This window comes from Rana temporaria, chromosome 1 (genome assembly GCF_905171775.1).
Source record: "Rana temporaria chromosome 1, aRanTem1.1, whole genome shotgun sequence".
Classification (NCBI taxonomy): Eukaryota; Metazoa; Chordata; class Amphibia; order Anura; family Ranidae; genus Rana; species Rana temporaria.
Window position 1 is genome coordinate 482923735 of NC_053489.1, and position 13444 is coordinate 482937178.

Genomic DNA, 13444 nt, shown 5'->3' on the forward strand with positions numbered 1-13444 from the left:
CTGCCTAGCAAGGAGAAGGACGTATGGCTCCCTTTGGGCCCAGCGCCCTGAGGAGAAATTGTATTCTATTTTACTTTTTCTTGAAGAATCTTCTTTCAACTGTCGGCTGAGAGAGAGGCTGGATACTATAGATCCTTGTAGTCTACTCAGTCCGACCAGCAAGCGTGAGCACACCTTTGCAAAGAGGCTGGGTCTGCCACGCCATACCCCATGACTCCTGTGGTGGCCGGTGAGCTTTGCTCCGAGGTCCACATATTACTGGGCTGTGGTGTTGTCTCACTCACAGTGGACCGGGCCGACAGCTACCTCCATTGCGGTTGTAGTTCAGTCAGGAATGCGTCAGCGAGTCCTCACTCGGACGGGTAAGTACAGTCCATCCCGCTTCGGTTGGTTGGTGCGGCTGGGCATTCCTGGGGTTCGGGTGTCCTCTTCTCCTCCCTTCCCTGCTCCTTTTCCCTTGCTGCATTGCTAACATTGCCGCTGTCGGGGGGGGGGGCCTTCCTGAGGGGACTGTGTTATCTGGCCTGTTTTTTTCTTTTTTGTAAGGGGCTTTTCTGTGAGGGTTTTTTCACTGTTAAAAAGCCCTAGGAGGCTTTTCCTGTATAAACTGGGCATTTTGCTGCCTTTTGGCCGGCATAGCCATGCTATGACGCAGCTTACATTCCGGTCAGCCATTTTCCTGTGGCAGCGTTCTGAACGCTCGGCGGCCACCTTGGAGTAGTCCTGACCTCCTAGTGCTGTATACGGCGCACACAGGTCCCTGCAGATGCCGCACAGTTACCTCACGGTTCTTTTCCTCTCACACATTGTGTGCTGAGAGCGGACGGCAGTGCTGGGCAGTCTCCTCCTGAGGTGAGTCCCCTGGGAACCCCTGGTCTAGGAGCTTCTGTTTATTTGTAAGGACAGGTGTGCATACACCTACATACTATACATACACACTATGTAAATATTATTAATATTTGGAGTCAGTATCTGGGTCCTTCCCCAACATGCTTGTGGTGGCAGCAGGTGTTAGCACCTAGGATTCCCACAGAGGTTTTATTGTTAGTCCTGAACACGTTTGTGCCAGGGTGGGGGTGGACTGCGGACGGGCGGTAAAAGAGTGCCCCCTTCCCCCGTTATCCCCTGGGGAATGCTCTGTTATGGAGCCATGGACCAGGTACCTGGGTAGTAAAAAGAAAAGAAAAAAAAAAGCAGGATAAGGCATTTATGGGTGCGCTTCTCACTGCTGTAAGGGACTCTCTTAAGCTGGATAGTGCAGCTGGGTTTCCGCCAAGGGCTCTGTCTTTTTTGGATCACACAAATCGGACCGCTCTGTGTAGGTTTTTTCCTTCTGTGCCCTGCTTTGTTAATTTCTAAGAGGCGGAATGAGAAAAGCCCCTGAGGGCTTTTGTAGTCCCTCACCACTGGGCGGTTCAGTGCCCCTTTGAGGAGAGCCTTTTCAAAAGGTGGGCTTCTTCTCCGGTGGTGGACCCTCCAGGTGTCATGTATAGGTCACCACTCTCCCTATTGCGGGAACCTGTGGCGTGCAAAACACAACCCAAAAACTCTGACTGATAGAAGATCCGAAGTACTGATCCATGTTTACCATGCTGGGGTCTGACTTGCGGCCTATTGTGACCACTACTCTGGGGTCTCAGTCACTCACGGAGTGAGCATTTTGCACCAGACAGTGGAGGAGCACTGACTCTCTACCAAAGTTATTAGGCTAGTGGACCAGCTGGTCCAGGACCTCATACAGGTCTGTGATGCTTCATTGAATGCTGCGTCCTTGTTATCCAGGGCTTCTGTTTCAGAATGGTTATATGCACACAGTGGTGTAGTAGTTAACTCCATTACTTGGCAAGACAGTCATTGGTTCAGATCCGGACACTAACGCCAATCTGCCTGGAGCTTGCATTGTCCCTCCCTGTGTCTGTGTGGGTTTCCTCCAGGTACTCCGGTTTCCTCCAAAGGCATGTGTGCATACACCTACATAATATACATACACACTATGTGTGTGTATTATTAAGGGGCAACCCTCCCAGGCCATCAAAGACCCAGCTGGGGGACTTATCCGTCCCTGGGTGCGTAAGCCGATCACGCCGGCCCCCAAATCCTGCCATTGTAGTAGCCTTCCCTCCCTGTCTCTAGGTAGGAGGGGGGGCTTGCAGGTTCACAATTCAGTGAAACCTCCTTGCTCTCCAAACAGTGGGTCTGCGAGGTGGTCTCTTTTGGAGTACTAGATAGGGGTTCCTCCTATCCACAGAACAAAGTTCTTTCCTTGTGTCTTCCTCTCCCGGCCCGTCGGTCTGCCTTTGGCAGTGTGGGACTTGCTAAGCTGCAGGGTAAATTTACCTTTCCTGCAGGACGAGAGGTTTGGGGTTTTCTATGGGCCTCAGGCCCTGAATACCTTTGTGAGCGTTGGGTAATTCCGCATGGAATCCATTCGTTCGGTGGTAGCTGCGCTCCATCCGGGGGATGTTTTGGCATCCTCGGACATCAGGGACGCATACATGCATGTCCCATTTTGCGCATGTCGCAGTGTTTTTTCTGTGCTTCGTGATGAGAGAGGGTCTCTGTCAGCCTGTGGCCCTTCCTTTTGATCTGAGCACTATGGGTTTTCAGCTGGGAGCTCGCACTTATCCTAACTTTGTTGGGACAGCGAGGCTTTGCCTCATTGGCTACTTGGACGACTTTCTTCTGAAAGCAGCTTCTGTCTCAGACCTAGTGGATGTGTTTTTCCCATTCAGACCCTCCGAAGATTCGGGTGGGTGTTAAACGTTTAGGCCAGAAGGTGTAGCTCAGTGGCAGCAAGCCTGCCTTCCATGTGTGCGACCCAGGGTTCAAATCCTGGACATTCTAGGTTCCGACTTAGCCTTGGAGTATCTAGGGTTGATCCGGACCCCACGGTGGCGAAGGTTCTTCTTCCCCTGGAGAAATTGCAGACTCTTCAGTCTAAGGTGAAGGTATTGGCATCACGCAATCGGTCTTCTCTCTGGGCACCTGCTGGTCCGGGGCCTGTGGGTAGCCTCCTTTGAGGCGGTACTGTATGCCCAGTTCCACACTCGAGTTTTCCAGGGGAAATACTGTCCAGGTGGTAAAAATCTCTTGTCTCTGAAATCATCAGATTTCGGTGCACCACCTAGTCAGAGTCTCTCTGAGTTGGTGATGGAGATCCCCGACTCTTCGGTCCGGAAAGTTGTTTCTTCCTTCCAGTGGTCGGTGTTTACGACAGATGCCAGCCTCACGGGTTGTGGAGGCACCTGGCTGGGGGGTCCAGTCGGCCCTGTGTCGCTGGACTTACGTGGATCTCCTGGCCGCTCGTCTCCACCGCAAGGGTTTCGAAGTTAGTGGCCAGGTCTAGTGATCTTGTACAGTCACGTCAGTCACGCTGGTGGCCCTGTGGGGTCTGTATCGGCGACCTTTTGCCGTTCCTCCATTGTAGTTGCTTCCTCGGCTGCTCCACAGAGTGGAGGCTGAGGAGAGCCCGATGATTCAAATCGCTCCAGATTGACTTTGGCGTCCTTGGTACGCTGATATCGGGCGACTGGTAGCGGAGGTACCCTGGTGGTTGCCAGGGTGGAAGGTCCCTCTGTCTCGAGGTTCCATACTTCCTCCTGTTGTACAGTCACTGACTTACTCAACATGGCTATTGGAAGCCAGACTTTACGTGACCGGGGTCTGTCCGACTCGGACATCTCAACAATGCTGAGGGCACGGAAGTCTTCTTCCAGAGGATCTACCGTTGCACCTGGCAGGCCTACATCTCTTGGTGCGATGGGATAGAGTCACGTCCACGGACGTACTCGGTGTCCAGGGTCCTGCTGTTTTAACAGCTTGGAGTGGATCTAAAAATAGCTTGAAGCGCCGTTTGGCAGATTTCAGCCTCGGCTGTCTTCTTTCAGTGGCCTTTTTTCAGCCCGTTCCCTGATGAGTCCCTTTTTGTGTGCAGGGGGTTTGCCATATACTTTCCCCTCTTGGCCCATCTCTTCCCCCATGAGTTTTGAAATGCTTGATCCTCCATAAGGATTAAGTGGTGGTGCACCCGCGACCTTCCCTTCTTCTGAATGTGGTTTTGGCCTTGCGCTAGAATAAAGACCTTGTTCTTCCATCCTTCTGTCCTCGGCCGGCGCTTCCTACGGAGGTTGCCTTTTATACTTTAGGCGTGGTACGCGCTTTGCGGGTGTACCAGCCTGCCACGGGTCAGTTTCGGAGTTCTGACTCTCTTTTGTGTCAGTGTCTGGTCCACAAAAGGGCCTGGCGATTTCGTCGACCAACATTTCTCGGTGGATCAGGCAGGCTGTCATGCAGGCCCATGCTCTTAAGGGGCGGGTCCCCCTTTCCGGTCACGGCACTTTTGACCAGGGAAATTGGTGCTTCCTGTTTTTTTTTCCGACATCATGCGTCGGTCTCACTTTTTCCAGAATTTATTCTGATGTTTTTTTGGCCGCTAGTTTTTGCAGGCGGCTGTTTAAAGTTGTAGCTCCTCTGCTTGTTTTGGGTTGAAGTTAAAATTGGTTTTACTGATATATTTCCCACCCCTCATTTTTGACACTGCTTGGGGACGTCCCACTTGTCAAGATTTAAGGAGCTGTGTCCTTCCATGGACGATAAGAGAAAATAGGATTTTTTGTACTCTACAGTAAAATCCTTTTCTCTGAGTCCATGGACGGACACAGCACCCACCCCTCCTTTTTAGGGTTGTACTGCTTGTTACGAACTGAGGCTGCATGCTGCAGTGAGGAGGGTTATGTCTGGAGGGACTGCCCCCTGGGCGGGGCTGTTCAACTCTGTTAATGTAACATGTATTTGATTATCCAACATGTTTCTGCCTAGTCCTCTCCTGTAAACAGGGAACATAACCCACCCACTTTTTAATGATGCTTAAAGTGAAAAATTCCTTTAAATATCGTACCTGCTGTGTGTCTATAGTATGCCTGTGAAGTGGCACGTTTACCCTGTTTAGAACTGTCCCTGCACAAGATGACATTTCTTTAGGAAAAAAGTCATTTAAAACTGCTTGCAGCTTTAATGTAATGTCTGGTCCCGGTGATCTGCCAAGCTTGTTCCAGCTATGGTATTTGTTCATCTTAACAGCTGATGATCAGCTGTTACGTTCGGCTATTTCCGTAGCCTGCTCATAGCCTATTACTGTGCATGCCCGGAGTCTGTGTGGAGGGTGTGGAAGTGGAACAAGGATGTTAAGTCACCGGACGCTAGTGAGTGAAGCTCCACTAGCCACTTCACAGTAACACACGCAAACCCTCAGTATTTTTCTCTGTTCTCTGTATTTTTTTTAAAGTCCCGCGATTCGCGGCACCCGCGGCCCCCCCCTTCTCAGTCCCCTGATTCGCGGCACTAACGCCCCCCCCTCCCCCGTTCTCGGTAATTTTTTTAAAAGTCCCGCGATCCGCGGCACCCCCCTTCTCAGTCCCGCGATTCGCGGCACTAACGCCCCCCCTCCCCCGTTCTCGGTAATTTTTTTAAAAGTCCGAGCTGTGTTCCTCTTAACAGCTGACGATCAGCTGTTTCGTTCGGCTATTTCCGTAGCCTGCCCATAGCCTATTACTGCGCATGCCCGGAGTCTGCGCAGTTGGGTGTGGAACTTCCCATATGGTGGAACAAGGATGTTAAGTCACCGGCAATATGGATGAAAATCATTGTGAAAAATGGCACCCAAATTACAAAAAGGAAAGGTGTGGGGCCCCCAGGCCCTATATACTCTGAACAGCAGTATACAGGCGGTGCAAACAAGACAGGGACTGTAGGTTTGTTGTGAAGTAGAATCTGTTTGTATTTTGAACTGTTACATTTTTAAAGTGTAGCTCCAGCCAAAAAATCAATTTTTAAGCTTTTTGGAAAACATAGGGAAGGGTTATCACCCCTGTAACATTTGTTTTGCTGTCTGTGCACCTGTTTAGAAGATTTCACCTCACTTTCTGTCCCAATGACAAATGTTTTTTTGAAAATTTGTTTTTTTTAGTGAAACAAGGATTGATGATAAAGCATCAGTGGAGAGGAGACACCTTTTTCCCATATTAACTCTTACAGGAGAGAATTTCCCTTCCTAGGGGTAGATTTCCTCTCACTTCCTGTTGTCTCCTTCCGTTTGCAAGTAGGAGTCGTTTGTAAGTTGGATGTTTGAAAGTAGGGGCCTGCCGTATATACTCTGCAGAAATTTGGGCCTTAGGTGTTTGTGTTGCCACAGCACTGTAAGCCCTCACAGTTAGTCTTGGTTGGCACTGGAACCATGCTGTGAACTATTATATCAAGAATTGTAATTACATGCCATTGTTGAACAGTGGTAGAAAAATTGGGCCTTTGGTGGTGGTGGTGTGGTGTGGTTGCCACAACACTGTAAGCCCTCACAGTTACTCTTGATGGGTGCAAGAATGGGCCCTGCTGTGAAATATTAGATCAAGACTTGAAATTACATGCCATTGTTGAACAGTGGTAGAAAAATTGGGCCTTTGGTGGTGCTGGGGCCACAACACTGTAAGTCCTCACAGTTACTCTTGGTGGGGGCAAGAATGGGCCCTGCTGTGAAATATTAGATCAAGACTTGAAATTACATGCCATTGTTGAACAGTGGTAGAAAAATTGGGCCTTTGGTGGTGGTGGTGCTGGGGCCACAACACTAAGTCCTCACAGTTACTCTTGATGGGCGCAGGAATGGGCCCTGCTGTGAAATATCAGATCAAGAATTGTAATTATATGCACCTGTTGAACAGGGGCAGAAAAATTGGGCTTTTGGTGGTGTTGCCACAACACTGTAAGCCCTCACAGTTACTCTTGGTGGGAGCAGGAATGGGCCCTGCTGTGAAATATTAGATCAAAAATTATAATTATATGCCCCTGTTGAACAGTGGTAGAAAAATTGGGCCTTTGGTGGTGGTGGTGCTGGGGCCACAACACTGTAAGTCCTCACAGTTACTCTTGGTGGGGGCAAGAATGGGCCCTGCTGTGAAATATTAGATCAAGAATTATAATTATATGCCCCTGTTGAACAGTGGTAGAAAAATTGGGCCTTTGGTGGTGGTGGTGCTGGGGCCACAACACTGTAAGTCCTCACAGTTACTCTTGGTGGAGGCAAGAATGGGCCCTGCTGTGAAATATTAGATCAAGACTTGAAATTACATGCCATTGTTGAACAGTGGTAGAAAAATTGGGTCTTTGGTGGTGGTGGTGGTGGTGGTGGTGGTGGCGGCGGCGGCGGCGGTGCTGGGGCTGGGGCTGGGGCCACAACACTAAGTCCTCACAGTTACTCTTGATGGGCGCAGGAATGGGCCCTGCTGTGAAATATCAGATCAAGAATTGTAATTATATGCACCTGTTGAACAGGGGCAGAAAAATTGGGCTTTTGGTGGTGGTGGTGTTGCCACAACACTGTAAGCCCTCACAGTTACTCTTGGTGGGTGCAGGAATGAGCCCTGCTGCAAAGTATTGCATCAAAAATTGTAATTACACGCCCCTGTTAAACAGGGGCAGAAAAATTGGGCCTTAGCCACTGGTGGCGGTGCCCAGAACCAAACATTTTCTTACAAGCTATCAGCATGATCATTGAGGAGAATGAGGATAGTCACTCAGCATAACAGGATAGTCACTTAGCATGAGCATAAGCAGTCTTGAAGGGATCAGACATTTCAAAAAAAATTATTTGGTTACATCAGCATCAGGTGCTTGGTAGCTGGTGGTTATCCAAGACTGATTCATTTTTATGAAGGTCAGTCGATCGACAAAGTCGGTGGACAGGCCCACCCTGTGATCGGTTACAAAGCCTCCAGCAGCACTGAATGTGCGTTCCGAAAGAACACTGGATGCAGGACAGGCCAGTAGCGCAGTTGCATACTGTGCAAGCTCTGGCCAGTGATCCATCCACAAGACCCAGTAACCCAGAGTATTTTCGGTGGGAAAGGTTTTCAAGTCTGATCTTGCCCCTAGGTATTCACGCACCATGTAAAACAGATGCTGGTGATGGTTGCTGGAACCGATCATACCTTGGGGCTGAGGACTAAAATATTGTCTGAACGCATCGGTCAGACGACCACCTTCTCCACTGCTCCTTCTTTGACTGACCGAAGCCTTAGCAACATGTTGTCCAGGACCAGCATTTTGTAACCTCCCAGTTTCTAAGAACGCGTTGCACAGACCTTTCTGCAAGGCCTCCCAAAGATGTTTCATCTAGGGTTGTCCCAATACCACTTTTTTAAGAATGAGTACAAGTACCGATACTTTTTTCCAAGTACTTGCCGATACCGATTACCGATACTTTTTTTTTCAATGTCATGTGACAGTTTAACAGATGGGGACTGATAGGTGGCACTGACAGGTAGTTGGCACTGATAGGCGGCACTTAAGGGCACTGACTGGTGACTGGCACTGATGGGCACTAATAGGTGGCACTGACAGGTGGCTCCTATGGGCACTGATAGATGGCACTCATAGGTGGCACTTGTGGGCACTGATTGCACTGATAGGTGGCACTTGTGTGCACTGATAGGTGGCACTTGTGGGCACTGAAATGTTGTGAAAAATGACTTATTTTATAATATATATACTAATATATAACTCGGGCTGGGTGTAACAAGATGTCTGCTGCTTACTGCAGCCGAGTGCAGGGTGTACCAAGATGGGCATAGGGACGTTCACCGATCCTGATCCGGCTGCCCTACACCACTGCCAACTTACCACTGAAGGTGAGGACTCGCTCTGTGCCCGCACTTTCCTTCCACAGACTCTGCCTGCCCCCTCTCTAGCCAACTCTGCCTGCACTCTCCATCCACAGACTGTCCGCCCTCTCCAGCCAGACTCCGCTCGCACTCTCCCGCCCTCCCCAGCCACTGACTCCTCCTGCCCTCTCCGGCCACTCTACCCAAAAAAAAAGAAGAAGAAGAAAAGTACCGGTGAAGCATCGGGAGCATTTGCGCAAGTACAAGTACTCACGCAAATGCTCGGTATCGGTCCCGAGTATCGGTATCGGGACAATCCTAGTTTCATCCTCTGCTCCCTCTGTGGCGGCAAGCTAATGTCCGCGACCTTACCATTGTAACGTGGATCAAGGAGAGTTGCCAGCCAGTAATGATCCCTCTCCTTGATACCACGAATACAAGGATCCTTCCGCAGGCTTTGCAGGATCAGGGAGGCCATGCAGCGTAGGTTTGCCAAGGCATTCGGCCCGGGGTCCTCTGGGTCACTCAGAACGACATGATCCGCAGCCACCTCCTCCCAGCCACGTACAAGTCCATGGGTTTCTTGGGACTGTAATTGATCCCTTGAAGACTGATGCTGAGTGCTAGGCTCCACCTCCATGCTGACACAATCCTCCTCCTCCTGTGTGATAGGCGGGCAAGCAGGAACACTGTCTGGATAAAGGGGGCCTTGAGAGGTAAGGAAGTCCTCCTCTTCCTCCCTCTGTTCTGCCTCAAGTGCCCTGTCCATTATTCCATGCAGCGTGTGCTCCCTCAGGTGGATAAGAGGGACAGTGTCACTGATGCATGCACTTTCACTGCTCACCATCCTTGTGGCCTCCTCAAATGGTGACAGGACAGTGCATGCATCCCTGATCATGGCCCACTGGCGTGGGAAAAAAAAACAAGCTCCCCTGACCCTGTCCTGGTGCCATATTGGCACATATACTCATTGATGGCCCTCTGCTGCGTTTGCAGCCGCTTCAGTATGACAAACTTAAAGTTCCACCTGGTGGGCATGTCACAGATTAGGCGGTTCTTGGGCAGGTTGTATTCCTTTTCAGCCAGCCGAGCACTGGCATTATATGACTGTCGGAAATGCACACAGAGTTTCCTGGCCTGCTTCAGGATATCCTGTAAGCCTGGGTACCTGCCCAAGAACTGCTGCACCACCAAGTTAAGGACGTGAGCTAAACAGGGCACATGGGTCAGTTGTCCCTGTCGGAGGGCGGAGAGGAGGTTGGTGCCATTGTCGCAAACCACCCTTCCTGGCTTAGGCTGCCATGGTGTCAACCACCTCTGAGCCTGCCCCTGCAGAGCTGACAGAACCTCTGCCCTAGTGTGGCTCCTGTCCCCCAAGCACACCAGCTCAAGCACCGCATGGCATATTTTTGCCTGCCTACCTGCAAAGCCCCTTGAATGCCTACGGAGCACTGCTGGTTCTGAGGACAAATCAGCACAGGAAGAGGCCATGGAGGAAGAAGAAGAGGAGGGGTGGAGGAGAGAGGTGTGTCACAATCACCAGTAGTAGCATTTTGGAAGCGTGGTGGCGGAACAACCTCCAACACTACTGTACCTTGTCCTGCATCCTTCTCGGCTGCCAGCAGAGTCACCCAATGCACCGTGAAAGATAGGTAATGTCCATGCTTGCTGGACCATGAGTCAGCGGTAATATGCACCTTACCGCTGACCGCCCTGTCCAGCGAGGCATGGACACTGCCTTCCACATGCCGGTAGAGAGCCGGAATCGCCTTCCATGAGAAACAGTGGTGCTTGGGAACCTGCCACTGAGGTACCGCACATTCCACAAACTCACGGAAGGGGGCAGAGTCTACCAACTGAAAAGGCAGCAGTTGAAGTGCTAGCAATTTTGCCAAGCTAGCATTCAACTGCTGGGCATGTGGATGGCTGGGAGCAAACTTCTTTAGGCACTGCAGCAGCTGGAGCAATTGGCCTGGTACAATCTGACGTCAGTGTACCGATAGCAGATTGCCCGCAAGTACTTGGCTGTGACACACCTAATTCTACACCTTCATTCCTCTCAGTGCAGGTTTCAAAGAGGACTAAAGGTATAGTGGGGTTTGAGATCCCAGCTGATGAGGATTAATGAGGGGTCCGCTTTGTTCTTTAGTGTGGGTCTTTTGCTTGCCAATGAACTGCATGGCAGGTCGAGATATGTCTGGTCAAGCATGTGGTGCCCAAGCGGGTGATGTTTTGGCCACGCGAGATACGCTTGAGACATATGTTGCAAATAGCAGTGGTGCGATCTGATGCACTTGTCTCAAAAAAGGCCCACACCAAAGAACTTTTGGAATAACACGGAGAGACAGCAGCGTCCTGCACATGCAGAGCTCTGCGGTGTGATGCAGTCGGTGTGCTGCCCTTAATCTGGCCCCTGGAGGGCATCCTGCCTCATTGGAGATGTGCCTCCTCCTCTCTCCTATCAGGCACCCACGTGGAGTCAGTGACTTCATCATCCCCTCCTTCCTCATCACTGGAGCAAACCTAGCAGTATGCTTCAGCTGGGGAAACATGACTGCCAGATTGCTGTCCTTCTTGGGCAACCCCTCTCTCTGGGCTCACGTTACTGCCTTCCTTTAGCTGGGAACCATCATCGGAGCCTTCAGAACGCTGCGCATCCTCCTGCAGCAGGTACCCAACACTGTGGTCAAACAGTTCGGGGGACTCCTCAGGAGGACATGGTGGAGCTAGGGAAGGAGTGACTGATGCCATTGAGCAGAGGCCGCATTGGCAGCTGCTTTGCCAGACAAAGTACCCTGAGCCTGGGTGAGAGAGGATGAGGACGGCTTGGTCATACACTCTACCAAGTCTTCGGCATGTTACAGTTCAACATGGTCAGCTCCTGAAAAAAAGGACAAGCGTGTCCCACGGCCACGTGCTGATGAGGATGCACCGCGTCCACGACAAGCACTGTTGCCTCTAGATGCAGAGCCTGCTTGCCCTCTGTTATCGGCCTGTGACTGTCTGCCTCTCCTTGTTGTCCTTCCAGACATACTAATGGCCTGCAGGGAGATGTAGCTGCACAAAGCTGGGATGTAAATATATACTGATTACCGTATTTATCGGCGTATACCGCGCACTTTTTGCCCTGAAAATCAGGGCAAAATCGTGGGTGCGCGGTATACGCCCATACCCGCTTTCCCGCGCCGAGTTTGAATACTGTGCCGACATATACCGAGCGCAGTACACTCATGTATTGTTGGGTAGTCTCGGCTCCTCCCGCGCTGATGTCCTGGACATACAGGACGTCAGCGCGAGAATAGCCGAGCATTGCCGACAATACACGAGTGTACTGCGCTCTGTATATGTCGGCGCAGTATTCAAACTCAGCGCGGGAAACGAGCGGGGAGGACGCGAGGACGCTGCAGAAGGACGCCGAACCCGACGAAGAGGACACCCGAAGCCGCAGACGGACGCCGGACCCGACGAAGAGGACACCCGAAGCCGCAGACGGACGCCGGACCCGACGAGGTCGCTGATGGACGCCGAGCAAGACACCAAAACTGTAAGTACAAAAAAACTTTTTCCACAGGAATTTGGGGCAACTTTAGGGGTGCGCGCTATAAGCGGGAGCACGCTATACCCCGATAAATACGGTATATTGCAGCTAGCAGAATCAACTGCCTGCCTGTAGTATTATTAGTAAGAGAACACCAGTAATTGTTGTAACGAGACCCTTGCTCGCTCGGTTCCACTCTCCTGACACTCCTCTGCTACTATTGGATCAGATTGCAGATCGCAACGTCTGATGGTTCGGCCATCCGATGCTCCGGGATTCGAACAACAGCTATGTGTCGTTCAAATCCATTTGTGATAGCTCAGAACAAACACCAGGCAGGCTGTATGTAAGTTCAAACAGGAAACTCTTTTATTGGCTGCACACAACACAGTTTTATACATAGCAGTTTGAACACCCTGCCCCCAACAACCACTTTCCTATTGGTCAATTGTAAAGTACATTGTAGTTCTCAATTAGGTCCTCTTGGCCATGCAAATGAGCACTTGAAACAAGGTCAGCAGGAATTGGTCCGGTAGTTTGAATAGGAAAACTAACATGTGTAATGACACAGAAGTCCCAGGGGGTAATTAACCACTTCAATACCACACACCGTCATATGACATCCACAAAGGGGATCTTTTATCCCGGGTGGATGTCATATGACGTCCTGTACTTTGTGCGGTGATATCTGAATGATGCCTGCACCTAGAGGCATCATTCAGATATCATTTTGTTCCGACGGCGATCCTGCGCACCATAATAACGATCATGGTGGCAGTTCCGACGCTTGATCGTTCCTATAGGCGGTGGGAGGGGACATTCCCCCCCTCCCGCCGCCATCTGGTGCTTCTCCGGGCTCTCCCGTGCCATCGGGGGCCCGGAAAGATGATCGCTGTGCGCCGGATGGGAAGCATAGAGATGACTGGTGACCAGATGGTCAACAGTCATCTCTATGACTGTCGGAGGTCCGGGCGCGATGTGATGACGTCATGCCCAGGTACCCATAAGTAAACAAACCGCAATTGCGGCTAGTAAGAATGAGATCTGTGAATTTTTTTTCACGATCTCATGCTTTCCAGCCTAGAGGAGAGATGTGGGGTCTTATTAACCCTGCATCTCTCCATAAAGAGGACCTGTCACACACTATTCTTATTACAAGGGATTTTTACATTCCTTGTAATAGGGATAAATTGGAATAAAAGCGAAATAGGAATAAAAGCGATCGAAAAAAAAGTGTAAAAAGAAATAAAAAAAA